Raw genomic sequence first — 15792 nt, forward strand, 5'->3', positions numbered from 1 at the left:
TTTCACAACACTAAAAGATACCTTCCGAAAATTGTGCACTGTTTTATAAGAAATGAAATAAAACTACCCACGATAACCTTACGACGAAAATCTGTTTTAATAAAACTGAGTGTCTGACGAGAAGCGTGCCTCTATCGGCACGAATTAGTAAAATACTACTCACCTACATTTCGCTTGGGTTTGCGATTAATTGGTATAATGTGTCATACTCAACAGGTATGCAAATGTGGCATTTCATTAATAAAGTTATGTATTCCTAGAAACCCAACAGTTGCTTGTCAGCAGCGAAAGGGGCGTTACCTGTTGTGCAGCATTGTAAGTTTTTCACTATTGCACTATAAGCTGAAAGTATTTTCTTGCGATTTCCGTGTCGATGTCTGATCTAACTGCTTGTAGCTCTTTCACACAAGGATTAAAAACGTTGCAGTCTGCAAGACTGTAACAGACGCTTTTTCACAGGCCAGTACGTCCACACACAGCTAGCGAAGAGGCTTGCGTTTTGCTTTCCTCCTACGAGGCCAATAGTGACTAGAACTCGTAAACCGCTTTGTAAAGGACGAGATTAGTTGCGATATCCACGTGCAACGACTTTCCTGGACTGAAAACCGTAAATTTTCAATCTTTTGTTACACCTCAAGCGATGGTAACACATATTATTCAATGGAAATGACAGGAAAAATCAAGTGAACTTCGTGGCTTAATTCCGTGCACCCCAGGAAGTAAATCGATCACAGGGTTGCCAAACATACCTTGCCTTGTTGCCAAATCTCAATTCAGTACAGGCAGGGAGAAGACGACCGATGTGATCCTACAGCGGGCTGGGAAGTGACCATAGCTGGCGTCTCAAAGACACGGCTGCTACGGCCTGAAATACGTAATGCGTCTGATTCGCGTTTCTGTAACTAGGTTTAGGGACTGGAGCGTATTTACTAATAATGCTCAGAACTGACTGCAAACTAAGCAACATAAATCAGTAACTCTCATAGTTGTTTTAATATTTCTTTCGTAACTGCACACAAAACTAAGAAACTCTTTCATGGACGTTTTCGTGCCTCGCCGATAGTCGAAAACACCAAACAAATAAAAAAAACAAAGAATGTGTGCGTGTATATATGTGTGTGTGTGTGTGTGTGTTTGTTTGTGTGTGTGTGCGCGTGTGTGTGTGACAGAGAGAGAGAGGAGAGGGAGAGAGAGATGAAAATAAAAAAGAATGAGAGAGAGGGTAAAGGATTGTTGTAAAGAAATTGTATACTGGTATGTATGGAAATCTTTCATTAAATTGACACGTTCCACATCATTACAAAATGTTGTATTCATAATCTGTGGAACAAGTATTAATCTAATCTAATCGTATCATATTGCTGACTAGCCGTGAAGAGTCATGAATAACCGAAATTTTCGCCAATATCAGTAAAAAAAAACTTGAAAATAAAGACGACAGTTATTGCAATAAACCGTGACTCCTATCAAGACCCTTTCATCCCATTTAACTAACCACGAAAGATGTCTGATATACCTCCATTCAGAAGCAACAAAGTGTGTATGCATTTAAAGATGAAGTGCATGATGTGGAGTTCTATGACACAGATACGAAACCAACACGTAATCGTATTGTTAATTAATTAAAATCGAATGTTACCTATCGGTTTTTCTTACCAGCTGCTAGGTGTTTGAATCTAAAATAAGGATACAAATTTTTGTGCCTGAGCTACAACCGAACCACACTCCTATCGTTCTTCTTTATCGCCCACGAATACAGCTTAAGTATTAATTGCTTACTCACCAACAGTAAGATGTGTGCGTGTTTGATCTGAAATTGTTGGCAACACATGAACAGACATTAAAAATGCACGTTAATTTTCACTAGCAGCCGGTGTGCACGTGATAGGGCTTGAAAGGAAATTATGAATATTTTTGTACTGGATAAAGATTCGGACCCACATACTTACTTTTCAAGGAGACCTAGAGAAGCTTGAAGACTTGGAAAAAGGAACGAAATGATGAACTATAGTGCTCCGAGAGATTTAGATCCTCGAAAGAGGAGATACGAATTCGAATCACAGTCCAGCATCAAATTTTTCAACGTCTCTAGTTCAATCAAGTTCAAGTAAAATAAGAGCCCTGTTCCTTTAAATGGGTATCGGTTCATCAAATGAAATAAAATTTTCTAATGTAAGAAAGTTTACTGACGACAGGTTTACTGTTTACCATGACCTCCACCTATGTCATTTCCCAACGTAAACCGGCTCTGCCCAGTTGGGAATGAAGGGACGTGATGTTTAATGCGGATTCTGGATTATAACATCTTTATCTTGAGGTTATCAGAGGTAACGTAAATATGTTTGTGCCTCTTAAAAGTAAATGCATGAAACCGTGCAATGCACTTGTGATAGTTCATTCCACCAGACTATTGTGGCCACATTTCCCTGACCCTGGAGTGTGCTGTAACGGTTGATGTGCTTAGATTACAAAATTAGTCACGGTGGAAAAATTGCGAGTCTGTTAAATGGTTAAGTAGAAGCAAGCTTCTGACATGGAGATTATGCTATTCTCATGTCAAGGTGTGAAGACTTTTCTAGACATGATAGCATCGATGAAGCCATTTTGAAATTTTCACTAATTAAGGAAATATCTTAGTACGAGAAAATCCACTGTGAAATGTGAAATTACCAGATAATTTGATTATTACCGTCATTATTACTATCATTTATCACCGGCCGTGGAGGCCGTGCGGTTCTAGGCGCTACAGATTGGAACAGCCTGACCGCTGCGGTAGCAGGTTCGAATCCTGCTCGGGCATGGACGTGTGTGATGTCCTGAGGTTAGTTAGGTTTAAGTAGTTCTAAGTTCTAGGGGACATAGTGCTCAGAGCCATTTTGAACTATCATTTTCTTCATACCGTTGCTGCAACACACGTACGTGAAGATCATTTAAGGCCTTTTGGTCATTACAGAAGTAGTTGCCCCAGAGCAGATTCTTTCCCTGTCTACGGAATCCCTTTCATGTTAATATCAAACATCAGCAATTGCTCGTAGATTACATTAAAACTAAAGTAATATATGAAGACGTTACTTGAAACAAAAACGCACTGCCTTTCTTCATTTACTTGCGCCTAGAAATGGCTGTAGAATACTACCAAACCAAAAGCTAAGGGATCTTACTGCCTTCCGATATACGTTGCTGTCAGTTATTCCATATTATTTGGTCGACGTGTCCTGTATCAAGTTGCGTTTGATAGAGAATGTTATAGAAAATAAATTGTTTTCCTTTGCAATAAACTGAAAGATTTTCATTCTAAGCTACCTAAGTTCAAAATTTTCAAAATATTAGTTCAAATTTAATATTCGCTTCTATAATGTAAAAACGTATTTCACAGTTGCAAAATCCGCATCCGATTCATTGTCCTTACACTTAGTCGCTGACAATGAATTCTAGTTCAGGGTGACACCAGTTTAAGTAACCTAATGTAGCGAAAGCTGTTTGCCAGTGCTCTCTATCACCGGAAAATATGCAATTCACTCATTGGGCTCCATAAGTACACTATAACAGTAATTTCTGTGTGTATGCAATGCATACAGAGTGTAGAATTTAGTGTTACACTCTCTTCCACTTTGTATACAATATGCCTTACCTAAACGGGCCCTTTATCATTACAGGCCCTGGGCGGTGCAACATCATACCGACAACAGTTATGTGCTTATACTGACAACCTCACTGTTCATTTTACCTGATTTTGTAATCATTTAAATAAAACAACACGACCTTTCAGTGGGAGACATTTCGTCCACCGTTTCCTTCTGTGAAATTTGTCAGTAAGCTTTTTGCCTTCCAACCAGCGAAATGCGGCAGAGTACGGCCGATAAACGATTCACAAACAACTATTTAGTGCCGTTAAGACGATTTGTTTAAACATTGGCGTAGCTGAAGGAATTTAGTTCCTTCTTACATCGCTTTATGCAGCAACGTTCACAGATATCTCAAATAGGAAAAGCTCTTTATCCAGGTATGAAGGTTGTATGACTTTCCACAGTATGTGTCAGGTTGATCTTTTAGTCTGATAGCTCTGTTTAAGTATTTTGTCTAAAGGTATCACAAGTAGTGTTTCTGTAGCTGTGGGAGTAATTGGTTGAAAAGAAGTTTAGCACCAGTGGGTACAGCAGTGCTAAATATTCAAAATGATTAGCAACCTAAGTCTGGATTCATCGACAAACTGAGGCTTATTTATAATATTAAAGCTAGACTGTGTATCCTTGTCTTGCTTAAGTGGGCATTGGAAGACACACACGTATACAATAAAATGAATACTTCGAACGCTATAGTTAACGTTGCTCTCATAAACTAATTTTGTTTTTTTTAATTCTTCTGGTTTTTAAGCGTGTGATATGTCTTGTAGATACAATCTTAGAGAAAAAAACTGACGACCGATACTCTTGTCTACGACCGTAGTCTTGAGGTAAAACGAGGGACTATCTAATACTATGTCTGGTAACCAAAAGCAAACGTCGACACAATTTTTATCGCCCCTTTCCTCTCTGTGCTGAAGCTATGAGTATAATTCAAGCGAATCTACAATATATTTTGCTTTCTGTCACATTGGTAACAACAATTTGAATCAACAATATTTTAGCGAGAGATTTCTTGGTCGACCATCTGCCTCTGAACACTGCATGCGTCTCACTTCTTTGGGACCCGTTTGCTGCCTACCAGCGGGGGCTGAGGCACTGCACTGCCTCACCTTCTTCCGAGAACATCTGCTCCACTCTTCACTCTTGACGGTGTAAAAGCTTTAATGTTGTTGAGTGGTGACCCATGAAATCTGTCTATGATTTGTGTTCCACACTCTATAGCAATGGAGGCAGAAAACAGTTTTTATTTGATGAGTATTTTATTACAGTAGTATGCAATACATCAATGTGGCATGGAATTAATTTCACTGTTTCTGATCCAGTGCACTATAATTAAAGCGTCACATCTTTTTCATTTCACAGGAGATTCTTCAAATAATTTATTTTTGTCATGGATTCATATGCGTTTTCAAGGTACAGAAAGTAAATGTAATGTAATGTGTTTGGTTTCTTTCTCTGATTCCCTATGGTAAACTGATGCGAAACATTGTGTCAATACCTTTCAGAACCTGCTGTATAGCTACTAAGGCAAATTGCTTGTTTTGAGGTCCATACATGAAATAATGAAGAATTGAACGCTGTTCAAAAGTGATATTTAAAATATTCAATTGGATTTAAGGCCACAAAATTGCCCATATTTGAAGCTACCCAGAGAAAAAGTAAGTTGCTAGAGCTGCTGTTAGCAAATGTCTAAAATGGCTCTGAGCACTATTTTTTTTCTTTTTCTTATTTAACTTTTTTTTATTTTTTCCTTTTTTTATTTCTTTTTTGGGCCTCCTTCCTCCCCTCCAACCCATCCTTACGCTCGCCAGAAGTTGCCTTCTCGGCCTGGCTTCATCGCCATTAAAAGAAATTGTTCTTCTTCACGATGAAATAAAACACTTCTTCTGTAAAGAAAAGAAACATATTTTCCTTTAAATCATTCCCCTGCGTAATGTTCTTCTTCATCACGAAATAAAAAGACTTCTTCTGTAAAGAAAAGAATAATATTTTCCTTGAAAACATTCCCCTGCTCGTCCTCTAACATGGTGGCACTGACTCAGCTGATACGCGATCCTCAAAACTCGTCTTCTCGAAATTAATAATCCTTCACTTTATATACCCCAAGCATTAAAGCTTGGCCTCGTTCGTTAAGTGATCCTTTCTTTTTCGCCCAGGTTTCCTTCTCGTAGTTGTGAGGGCAGACGTCGCTGATGTCCGCAGACCGTCCTGTGGTATGCTGGAGTGTGATGTTAAAAATTTATTTGTCAGCAGCGGAATGAGGCGTTACCTATTGTGCAGCATTGTAAGTTTTTCACCATTGCACTATGAGCCGAGATCTATGACCAGTAACACAACTTACTGGATCGAGCTACCAAGAGCTCTTGAAGTGTAAAAGTTTTTCTTCCGATTTCGTTATAGAATTTTTTCTGGAAATTCGTAGCTCCATAAAATAAATCAGAAAAAAAGCTCGCACACGCTGGCCCCTACCACAGTTAGAACTGACGATTCATTGAGCCGCTGCGACACGAGACACGGGCTGTACCAAGTGGTTACGTACGCACTGCTGCCATCACTCCACTATCATCATGTTATTGGTCGCTCAGCCTCATAATGCATCGTGAAAGATAATAAAAGTTGTCACTAATGTGAAGAATAGCATTTCTTTAGCCATAAAATTGAATTTTCTGTCTTAGTGTCTTAGATTACATGAGGATTATATAGCACGACTCATTCAAATGGAAAGGGAATATCAAGTAAATTTACAAGTGAATTCAGCGCATACGCGGAAGTGATTGCACTGTCACAGTGTTGCCAAACGTTTGTGACGATGTTGCCAATTCTCAGCTGTGCTAGGAACAGCTCTGTAGCGTTATGGAAGAAGAATCCCGTCCTCATGTCGCAGGAGGATACAGAAAGGAGGAGCGGGGTTTGGTTAATACGCAGTCTTTTCTCCTACCAGTTGTGTCACACATTCAGGTGTGTAATCTTCCATCACGATTACATTTTCCGACAAAATATATACGAATAAAACACTTTCCCTGTTACCTTGTGACAAAAGATTGTTTCAGTGCAATGAAAAGTCTTTGGAAATCAACTTTGCCCACCTGTCACGGAAAGTAAGATAACAAACACTTTGCACCTCGAAAATCGATTGCATCTATGTGCAGTCTTGTGACCATTCAAGTAGAATTTCATGAATTGCACGAAAATGTAGAAAAATGTTGGTGCGAATGGAAGCCATAAGAAAAACTATTAACTAATTATTCTGTACCACGTAATAATCAATTCATTTTAAAATTCAGAGGAAACTAAAAATTATGCCCATTGAGACAGAAACTAAAGTGCAGACGCGGGCACTGTGTAGATCTGCGCTTTTTCATCTTCAGATCTATACTAATAATGTATACAAACCAGCGTATCCATTGCTTTCGTAATGTTTCCCTCTTGTTTAGTCTTCTAGTGATGAATTGGATCCACACCCGTGAGTCTGACTGTTTCTTTGTATCCTTCGATCTACTATTTTTATCTGTTATTGTTCGGTGTTCAAAAATCAAAATATTGTGCCTGCTCCCACGAGGTATTAAAACGAGGTCGCAAGAAGGCTAACGAATTATAATCAAAATACAGTGAAACGCCAATTTGTCTGTCGTCATGGTGTTAAGTCGACAGAAATAGTTGGGTGTTATTGCCTGCATCACTGGCATCCAGTTGTCGTTTTCACTTGTTGAGATTTTCATATTACCCTGAACACAAGACGCCGAGATAAATGAGTATATCCTCCGCGACGAAACATCCCACATTCTATTCATCCTGATCCATTCGTTACGTGCATCGGCAGCAATGAGTGATAGGAAAGCTGTTGTGAGGTGACGAATAACAATAAAAATGGTAGTAATAACAAATCAGTAAACAAGGATGTTTACTGCATTTGAGACGATTAAGAAAATAACCAAGAAAGGCTGTTTAATTGGCCCACCGCATATGTGTTCTTACCACTTTGTTACTGAATTCTGTTCTGGTTGTTTGCAGAGAGAAAAGGAAGAACCCTCTAGCCATACATCTCGCTAATACAACGTGATATTACCTATAAACTATATTTGCTTTACGTCATGAGACGAACATGGCGTCATCGAGCTGATATTTGAAAACATTTCTGTTTTCTCTCTCTGTCTGTCTCTCTCTCTCTCCTAATTTTTTTTTTTTAGAAAAGATTCGATAAGAGCGATTAATAAGCAAGTAGGCATTTAACCTGTTTAAGTTATTTTCATTGGGATACATAATGGAAAAATACAACTTTAAGTGTATTATTACGTAATTCCAGTTATTGAGAGTCTATTCATGACCTTGCTCGCATTCAGTGGGGTGAAACCTATCATAGAAGCAAGCAAAACACAAATATTTCCTGCACCATGAGCAACACACAAACGAAATCTCGCTGCACTGACGTGTTCTCCGATATACTGCACGGAAAATATATCTGATTCATGTTGCTAAATACAGCTCTTTCAGATATCAATTTGGATGCGTACCAAGTGTATAAAAGTATATCTTGAAATACGCAGAAAGTCACATAGAGGTATTCGACTGAAATATAGCCATGACCAAGACTGTAACTGGGGTCGACAGCATCGTCGTCTACCACCGTGACAACTCGAACGGTGACAGTGGCCGGCCGTTTACTTACGTTTACTGGTATCAAAGCTACAGCATGAAAGCACAAAAATGTTAATAACCCGAAGATCATTAACTTTGGAACCCATATAAAGTGAAGCAGTCAACAGCCACCACAGTGCTTTAATAGGCACGGTCTTGTTGCAGGGGTATGCCATTCCTTTCTTCCGACTTTTGAGTCGACTTTACTAGCCAGTTAATAGGGGAACGTACTGTTTAACGTGGCTTTCGAACCACAGTGGAACTCGCCATTTTACGCATCAATAAACAGTACCTGGGGTGAAATAAGTGTAAAATCGTACATAAAAATGGTAGGCCTGACGAGGGACAGAACCTGAGACCTTCAAATCAGTATTCTTGCTCTTTACTCGTATCAGTTTGCCACCATTCACCTACTAAGTTGGTTTCTGCTTGGCATTAAAATTAAGGATCACTCGTTTGTATCTGCGTTGGCACTTGCGTGTCCCTTAGGTGACCTACTTTTGGGTTGCACTCGTATACGTGTGTGTAAACAATTTCCGATGCCCACTCAAGGAAGACAAGGATACACAGTCTAGCTTCAATATTATAAATACGCCTAAGTTTGTGGATGAACTAAGACTTAGGTTGATAATCATTTTGAATATTTAGCACTGCTGTACCCACTGGTGCTAAGCTTCTTTTCAACCATTTACTCCCACAGCTACAGGAACACTACTTGTGATACCTCTTAGACAAAATACTTAAACAGAGCTATCAGGCTAAAAGATCAACCTGACACATACTGTGGAAAGTCTTACAACCTTCATACCTGGATAAAGAGCTTTTCCTATTTGAGATATCTGTGAACGTTGCAGCATAAAATGATGTAAGAAGAAACTAAATTCCTTCAGCTACGCCAATGTTTAAACAAATCGTCTTAACGACACTAAATAGTGGTTTGTGAATCGTTTACCGGCCGTACTCTGCCGCATTTCGCTGGTTGGAAGGCAAAAAGCTTACTGACAAATTTCACAGAAGGAAACGGGGGACGAAATGTCTCCCACTGAAACGTCGTGTTGTTTTATTTAAATGATTACAAAATCAGGTAAAATGAACAGTGAGAATGTCAGTATAAGCACATAACTGTTGTCAGAATGATGTTAAACCGCCCAGGGCCTGTAATGATAAAGGGCCCGTTTAGGTTAGATATATTGTACACAGAAGTGGAAGAGAGTACACCGCTAAATTCTACAATCCGTATGCATTGCATACACGCAGAAATTAATGTTATAGTGTACTTATGGAACCCAATGAGTGAATTGCATATTTTCCGGTGATAAATAGCACTGTGAAATATTTTCCTACATTATAGTAGAGAAAATGAAATTTGAACAAATATCACGAAAATTTAGAACTTAGGTAGCTTAGAATGAAAATCTTTCAGTTTATTGCAAAGGAAAACAATTGATTTTCTAAAACATTCTCTGTCATACGCAACCTGATACAGGTCACGTCGACCAAATCATATGGAAGAACTGACAGCAACGTATATCTGAAAGCTGTAAGATCCCTTGGCTTTACGTTTGGTAATATTCAACAGCCATTTCTAGGCGCAAGTAAATGAAGAAAGGCAGTGCGTTTTTCTTATCAAGTAACGTCTACATATATTACTTTAGTTTTAATGTAATCTACGAGAAATTGCTGATGTTTGATATTAACATGAAAAGGATTCCGTAGACAGGCAAAGAACCTGCTCACACAACACAGTGGATTTTCTCGTACTAAGATATTTCCTTAATTAGTGGAAATTTCAAAATGGCTTCATCGATGCTATCATGTCTAGAAAAATCTTTACACCCTGCTGACATGAGAATAGCATAATCTCCATGTCAGAAGCTTGCTTCTACTTAACCATTTAACAGACTCGCAATTTTTCCACCGTGACTAATTTTGTAATCTAAGCACATCATCCGTTACAGCACACTCCTGGGGCCGGGAAATGTGGCCACAATAATCTGGTGGAACGAACTATCACAAGTGCAATGCGCAGGTTCAGGCATTCACTTTTAAGAGGCACAAACATATTTACGTTACCTCTGATAACCTCAAGATAAAGATGTAATAATCCAGAATCCGCATTAAACATCACGTCCCTTCATTCCCAACTGGGCAGAGCCGGTTTACGTTGGGAAATGACATAGGTGCAGGTCATGGTAAACAGTAATACTGTCGCCAGTAAACTTTCTTACATTAGAAAATTTTATTTCATTTGATGAACCGATATCCATTTAATGGAACAGGGCTCTTATTTTACTTGAACTTGATTGAACTAGAGACGTTGAAAAATTTGATGCTGGACTGTGATTCGAATTCGTATCTCCTCTTTCGAGGATCTGAATCTCTCGGAACAGTATAGTTCAATCATTTCGTTCCTTTTTCCAAGTCTTCAATCTTCTCTAGGTCTCCTCCAAAAGTAAGTATGTGGGTCCGAATCATTATCCAGTACAAAAATATTCATAATTTCATTTCAAGCCCTATCACGTGCACACCGGCTTGCTAGTGCAAATTAACGTGCATTTTTAATGTCTGTTCATGTGTTGCCAACAATTTCAGATCAAACACGCACACATCTTACTGTTGGTGAGTAAGCAATTGATACTTAAGCTATATTCGTGGACGATAAAGAAGAACGATAGGAGTGTGGTTCGATTGTCGCTCACACACAAAAATTTGTATCCTTATTTTAGATTCAAACACCTAGCAGCTGGTAAGAAAAACCGATAGGTAACATTTGATTTTAATTAATTAACAATACGATTACGTGTTGGGTTCGTATCTGTGTCATAGACTCCACATCATGCACTTCATCATTAAATGCATACACACTTTGTTGCTTCTGAATGGAGGTATATCAGACATCTTTCGTGGTTAGTTAACATGGATGAAAGGGTCTTGATAGGAGTCACGGTTTATTACAAAAATTGTCGTCTTTTATTTTCAAGTTTTTTTTTACTGATATTGGCGAAAATTTCGGTAATTCATGACTCTTCACGGCTAGTCAGCAATATGATACGATTAGATTAGATTAATATTTGTTCCATAGATCACAAATACAACATTTTATAATGATGTGGAATTTGTCATTTTAATGAAAGATTTCCTTATGTACCAGTATACAATTTCTTTACAACAATCCTTTACCCTCTCTCTCATTCTTTTTTATTTTCATCTCTCTCTCCCTCTCCTCTCTCTCTCTCTCTCTGCCACACACACACACACACACACACACACACACACACACACACACACACACGCACGCACACATTCTTTTTTTTATTTTTATTTGTTTGGTGTTTTCGACTATCGGCGAGGCACGAAAACGTCCATGAAAGAGTTTCTTAGTTTTGTGTGCAGTTACGAAAGAAATATTAAAACAACTATGAGAGTTACTGATTTATGTTGCTTAGTTTGCAGTCAGTTCTGAGCATTATTAGTAAATACGCTCCAGTCCCTAAACCTAGTTACAGAAACGCGAATCAGACGCATTACGTATTCCAGGCCGTAGCAGCCGCGTCTCTGAGACGCCAGCTATGGTCACTTCCCACCCCACTGTAGGATCACATCGGTCGTCTTCTTCCTGCCTGTACTGAATTGAGATTTGGCAACAAGGCAAGGTATGTTTGGCAACCCTGTGATCGACGAGTTATTTCCCGGGGTGCACGGAATTAAGCCACGAAGTTCACTTGATTTTTCCTGTCATTTCCATTGAATAATCTGCGTTATCATCGCTTGAGGTGTAACAAAAGATTGAATATATACGGTTTTCGTTCCAGGAAAGTCGTTTCACGTGGATATCGCAACTAATCTCGTCCTTTACAAAGCGGTTTACGAGTTCTAGCCACTATTGGCCTCGTAGGAGGAAAGCAAAATGCATGCCTCTTCGCTAGCTGTGTGTGGACGTACTGGCCTGTGAAAAAGCGTCTGTTACAGTCTTGCAGACTGCAACGTTTTTAATCCTTGTGTGAAAGAGCTACAAGCAGTTAGATCAGACATCGACACGGAAATCGCAAGAAAATACTTTCAGCTTATAGTGCAATAGTGAAAAACTTACAATGCTGCACAACAGGTAACGCCTCTTTCGCTGCTGACAAGCAAATGTTGGGTTTCTAGGAATACATAACTTTAATTATGAAATGCCACATTTGCATACCTGTTGAGTATGACACAGTATACCAATTAAACGCAAACCCAAGCGAAATGTAAGTGAGTAGTATTTTACTTATTCGTGCCAATAGAGGCACGCTTGTCGTCAGATACTCAGTTTTATTAAAACAGACTTTCGTCGTAAGGTTATCGTGGGTAATTTTATTTCATTTCTTATAATACAGTGCACAATTTTCGGAAGGTATCTTTTAGCGTTGGTAAAACAATGCTAAACCTGAGAGAGAAATCAATCATCAACGATATATGCTAATTCTCTGATGTTATCTATAACAGTCTGACAATGCACATGCAGTTTATTGATTACATGCATGTAGAAAACTTGTTCTGAGTTAAAGCACTTAAACAAGGTTTGAATAAGAATAAAATGCTACTACCAGACGACTGCTAATGTAGAAAATACTTTTCTGACTAATTTGGCAAGATGCGCTCTCCCCATACATAATACAAAAGCTTCTGGACGCATCTGCTGCCTGGCAATTTATTAAACCTGAAAAGAACAAAATGTCACAGAAGTTAGCCTTTTTTCCACATGCCGCTATTTTGGGTTCAGACGTGAAGGGAATGACGTTCAAAGTTCCATTAAATTGATAACTTCAGCAGACAGCAGAATTGCGTTTTAAAAAATGTAGCAGCGGATGTAACAGAACTCGTGACGTCTTATTTACGATGCACGACGCTTACCGTTATGCTGCTAGCTGTCGTATAGCTATTGCAGATAAAGAAGTCAACAGCAGTTCTTCCAGAACTTCCGCAGTCCACAGGGCTGTGAGATAAAGCATATGGCCGGATCTAGACTTCAGTGAGACAGACAGTTAAGGCTTTTTTTTGCACTGCACGACGTTTTCAAAAAACGGATAGCGCAATAGAGTAGCTCAAATGGAAAGGAACACTTCCTATTTAAATTTCTGCATCCTACACTGTTGGCAGTTCTTTGTAGGTGGCAGTTACGTGATTTTACTTCGGTGATTACAAAACGGAGTCGAATGTATGCACTGGGTTGCCAAGGCAGCTAGTTCATGGCGATTTGGTCAACCAAGTAAATGAATGTACTGAACATGCTGCAACCCAGTACAGAGAGCCAGTGTGTCAGAATTCTCATCGAGTGTGCCGCAACGGTATTATGATACAAAAATGAGTGTAAGAGAATAGTATTTGGTGGACTGTGGGATTGATGACAGGATCCTATGTTGATGGTCTGGGTTCAATTCCAACCTCTGCTGATAATTTTTTAATAGGGAGAGAGAGATTCTATTCTCTTCTGGCTACGCCAAATGAAGAAGGTATAATGGCATTGTGGTCTGAAATTCACATTAAACACGATATTCCTTCTCTACCAAGTGGACGTTAGGTTGAACAACAATAAAGTCAGGAGTGGCGAAATGTGGGAACTCTATCACCAGTAACCTTTCTTATACTATTTATTTCTAGTGACGAAACAAACGCTATGTAGGGTCACAGGTCACTTATTCCATCTTTTATCTTTCTGTATGTCGATAAAATTGGTTCTGAACTTGGAATGCAACTCAGACCGCCCTTAACGCGGAATTTGATCCATTCTTGACAATACAGCTCGACTGCTATCGGTTGTTTGTCCAAAACTGCAGATTCCTCAACATCTCCACATATTGCGCGTGTATGGATTCGAATCCTGGACCGGTACTAAAGTTTTCATTATGTTATTTCAACCTCTAGCATGAGAACACCTATCTGCTGGTGGATAATAATTTTGAATTTTAATGCATTTTCATTCGTTGTCAGCACTAACGATATCTGACGTTTTGACTCCCAGTGAGACACAGAAATATTTGAGAGATCACTGTAAGTTCAAGGATGTTATTCCGAGCTGCTGGTGGAGAAAAATTCGGTACCTGACGTCTCTTTGTGTGTAGTCAATAACGACATGTGTGGGCTTCGATTCCCAGTCAGCACTGAACTCTTCGTCATGTTATTTATACACTCCTGGAAATTGAAATAAGAACACCGTGAATTCATTGTCCCACGAAGGGGAAACTTTATTGACACATTCCTGGGGTCAGATACATCACATGATCACACTGACAGAACCACAGGCACATAGACACAGGCAACAGAGCATGCACAATGTCGGCACTAGTACAGTGTATATCCACCTTTCGCAGCAATGCAGGCTGCTATTCTACCATGGAGACGATCGTAGAGATGCTGGATGTAGGCCTGTGGAACGGCTTGCCATGCCATTTCCACCTGGCGCCTCAGTTGGACCAGCGTTCGTGCTGGACGTGCAGACCGCGTGAGACGACGCTTCATCCAGTCCCAAACATGCTCAATGGGGCACAGATCCGGAGATCTTGCTGGCCAGGGTAGTTGACTTACACCTTCTAGAGCACGTTGGGTGGCACGGGATACATGCGGACGTGCATTGTCCTGTTGGAACTGCAAGTTCCCTTGCCGGTCTAGGAATGGTAGAACGATGGGTTCGATGACGGTTTGGATGTACCGTGCACTATTCAGTGTCCCCTCGACGATCACCAGTGGTGTACGGCCAGTGTAGGAGATCGCTCCCCACACCATGATGCCGGGTGTTGGCCCTGTGTGCCTCGGTCGTATGCAGTCCTGATTGTGGCGCTCACCTGCACGGCGCCAAACACGCATACGACCATCATTGGCACCAAGGCAGAAGCGACTCTCATCGCTGAAGACGACACGTCTCCATTCGTCCCTCCATTCACGCCTGTCGCGACACCACTGGAGGCGGGCTGCACGATGTTGGGGCGTGAGCGGAAGACGGCCTAACGGTGTGCGGGACCGTAGCCCAGCTTCATGGAGACGGTTGCGAATGGTCCTCGCCGATACCCCAGGAGCAACAGTGTCCCTAATTTGCTGGGAAGTGGCGGTGCGGTCCCCTACGGCACTGCGTAGGATCCTACGGTCTTGGCGTGCATCCGTGCGTCGCTGCGGTCCGGTCCCAGGTCGACGGGCACGTGCACCTTCCGCCGACCACTGGCGACAACATCGATGTACTGTGGAGACCTCTCGCTCCACGTGTTGAGCAATTCGGCGGTACGTCCACCCGGCCTCCCGCATGCCCACTATACGCCCTCGCTCAAAGTCCGTCAACTGCAGATACGGTTCACGTCCACGCTGTCGCGGCATGCTACCAGTGTTAAAGACTGCGATGGAGCTCCGTATGCCACGGCAAACTGGCTGACACTGACGGCGGCGGTGCACAAATGCTGCGCAGCTAGCGCCATTGGACGGCCAACACCGCGGTTCCTGGTGTGTCCGCTGTGCCGTGCGTGTGATCATTGCTTGTACAGCCCTCTCGCAGTGTCCGGAGCAAGTATGGTGG

Source organism: Schistocerca nitens, chromosome 5, assembly GCF_023898315.1.
Source record: "Schistocerca nitens isolate TAMUIC-IGC-003100 chromosome 5, iqSchNite1.1, whole genome shotgun sequence".
NCBI classification, from domain to species: Eukaryota; Metazoa; Arthropoda; class Insecta; order Orthoptera; family Acrididae; genus Schistocerca; species Schistocerca nitens.